Raw genomic sequence first — 3,166 nt, 5'->3', positions numbered from 1 at the left:
GGGCCGGCGAGCGGGGCGTGGGGCTGTGCGGGCACGTGCTTGGGTTCGTGGGAAACCCGCTATTTTGTGTGGTGATTTGGGGGCGTTTGTATGGAAACGTTTGTGGAAATGTGGCGACAGCGGGAGACCTGTGAGGATTGGGACCTTTACTGTGGAAATGTGTGGGATTAGGGGGTTTGTTCCTTCGTTTGTTTGAAAACATATTCTGTGTGGTGATAAAGAATTAAAAAAAAAAAAATATTGCGACCGTGTGTAGAAAACTCGTGATTTGAGAACTGTTTGTGAAAATGTGTATGGAAATATGGTGATTTTGTATAAAGAAAATGGGGTGGATATTTTAGGGTCATTGGGGAATTTTTTTTGTGTGACTGGTGTGTTGTGGGGCCGATGGAAAATTGTGTGGTGGTTGGGTAAGTGTACTGAAACGTGGTTATGTTGTGTGAGGGAAATGGAGTGGGGATTTGGAAACCTGTTTTGAGGGCACGTGGTGGTTTTTGTGTGGAAAACCAGCCCTTTTGTGTTGTGATGTGAGAACTCTTAATGGAAGTGTGCTGCGCCGGGTCCGTGAGGGTCATCTTATCCGGTGCGGTGCGGTAAACGGTGCGTGCGTTTTCACTGGCGTGAAAGTGTCTAACGCGAGTCTGCCCTTTCTCGCAGGCTGCTCCTTGTCCCCCGTCCTTGGAGCCGGCGTGTCAGCAAGGAGCCGTGGCCAGAAAGAACTGGGGCTCGGGGCCGAAGGGCCCCCAGGGGCTGTCATTTCTGCAAGGGTCGCTCCAGGGACTCAGACGGGTGTGCAGGGCCTGCAGCGGTCCCTTGCAAACAGCCAAGGCACCATGAGCAACAGGTGAGTATGTGTTTTTGCTTTGACACGCTCACTGGACACTCAGCTTCTGCCTGGACACACATCGTCCATGTGCCCTGCTGCAGCGGTAACACCTCCAGTGACGGCAGCTCTTGCCTCTAACTGCTGGCAGCACCCTCCACAAACAGTGACCTGCACGTTGGCTCGCAGGATACTGGGGGCCCAGACCCCACAGATTTTGTATTCTCCCTCCCTGTGCCTGGACCAGGTGCTGAGCACTTTGATCTGCGCAAGTTTCTGCACTTGTTAGCCACACAGCCCCTGGACCGTGTTCTATGTGATAGCTTCTGTCAGCCTCTCCTAGTCTCATGCTTCTTCAGAAGGCTTCCGTGAGATCCCTTGTCCTGTCCCAGTCTGTAGCAGGCCTGCACCACTGTTCCCCAGGTCCCTTTAGAGAGTTGTAGGGGAGGGGGGAGAATGCTTCTTTGCCCCCTGCTCTTTGCTTCTGTCAGCTATAAGCTGTTTATTTGTTTTTGTTTCCCTTTTCCCTCCTCTGTCTGTGCTGCTGCTGCACAGCCCCTCTGCTTCACCGTGGCTGTGTCATTCTTGCTGCAGCTGCTCAGAGTCTGCACCTGGGTTGCCCTAGGGCTCCTCTATGTGCACCACTTCCTACCCCGGGCCAGGAGACGAGGGCAGGTACCAAAATTGGCCCTGTCTCGTCCCGGTTTCAGGTCCTTCAAGCAGGGCAGGAGCCTGGAGATAAAGGCAGGGAGGGGGGGAAGGCCTCTCAGTGCTGCCACCCTGTGACTAATGATGGGCTTTGCAGCCAGGAGACAAAGGGCAAAAAACTCTGCTCTGTGTCAGCAGGGATCCGGGTTTCCCTCTTCCTATGGAGAAGTGAAACATCTGTAGGTGGCCCTGGCATTCCCTGCAGAAATGGGTCACCTGGTGGGCTGCAGAGGCCCTGGGGAAGGGCAGCAGGTTGGGAGCCCGCAGCTAGCAGCCTGTCCTCTGTTACACGCAGATCTGGGGGTATGGGTCCCTCTGTCCCTCAGGAGTGTGCGCAGCAGCAGGGAGCTGGCACCCCCCAACCTGAGCCCACAGCAGGCAGGCAGTGGGTGGGGGGTGCTGGGCTTTGCTCTACTGAAGGAGCTGCTGCCTCCTTTCAGGGGCAGGGAGCTGTGGGCCTGGGCCCTGTAACCCTGGCAGCTGGGGGCTCCCTCCGGCAGGGCTGGGGAGGTCAGGGGGGTATGCAGGGGAGTGAGGGGCCTTTCACTTTAATCATGGATTTTGGGAGTTTTATCGGAGAATTAGCAGGGGGGTTTATTTATCGGAGAATAAGCAATTTTTTATCAGGGAAACCAGGATCTCTGGTCATTAGAGCAGCGTGTGTGAGGTGGGTGCCCACAGTATTATATGGTGTGTGTTGCACACACACTTCCCGGGTACTGCTCTGAGACAGGATCCTAGTGTCAGAGCCCTGTGCCTGCCATGGGCAGCAGGAGCACTCCCACAGCAGCCCAGCTGCAGCACTGTTGTGCGCTCCGCTCCACGCATGAGTGGCAGCTCGGAGCCAATGCATTTGGGGTCGTCCCTTAGGGTGGCTCAGGGTGGAGCAGGCTGAGGGCACTGTGCATGGCCCTTGTGGCTGCCAGGCCGGCACTTGCCCAGCGGAGGCAGCAGTGCTGTGGGTGGGATCTCCCGTGGGCACATGTGGGTCAGGGCATGGAGTAGCATGCAGGGTGGGTAGGTGTTTTGTGCGCAGTGCCATAGCCTGGCCGCTCCATCCTTGAGCCTTGGAGCTGGTGCTGCTGGAACGCTGCTCTGCACCGCCTGCCCCGGCCCTCCTACTCACCCCACGCATGAACAATCACAGCTCTCCTGGGGTAGCCAGTGCAGCGGGGCCATGTGGTGCAGCTGTGGCCAGAGCGGTGGTGGTGTGGGTGGGAAGGACCTGGCACCGAATGGACACGGAGAGGGGGTGTTTCGGTAGTGTTGTTGGGGAGTCTTTTAGCAAATAGGAAGCTAGGATTCTGGACTGGTCTAGGGATTGTCACGACACCTCCTTCAATGAGTGATAGAAAGGCTTTATGTACTAGAAGTATTCAAAGTCAAGTCAAATGAGCCCAAACCAAAGCAGAGTCCAGTAATTAGTTATAAGGTGATGATTTCTCACCAAACAGGCATCAAAGAGAAGGTCTGTTTCTCTTCAACTTCTTGTCTCAGACGGCCAGAGCCGACTCGAGGTGATTTAGAAATTGCTCGTTCGTCAGGGCGGGCTGGTGAATGGAGAGGCAGACAAGGTTTAATGGTTGCAAAAACGTTTACTTACGCCGCCTGTAGTTGCGACGCAGATGGTCCGGT

This window comes from Alligator sinensis, unplaced genomic scaffold (genome assembly GCF_000455745.1).
Source record: "Alligator sinensis unplaced genomic scaffold, ASM45574v1 scaffold1512_1, whole genome shotgun sequence".
NCBI classification, from domain to species: domain Eukaryota; kingdom Metazoa; phylum Chordata; order Crocodylia; family Alligatoridae; genus Alligator; species Alligator sinensis.
Note: the sequence above shows the minus strand (reverse complement) of the source record.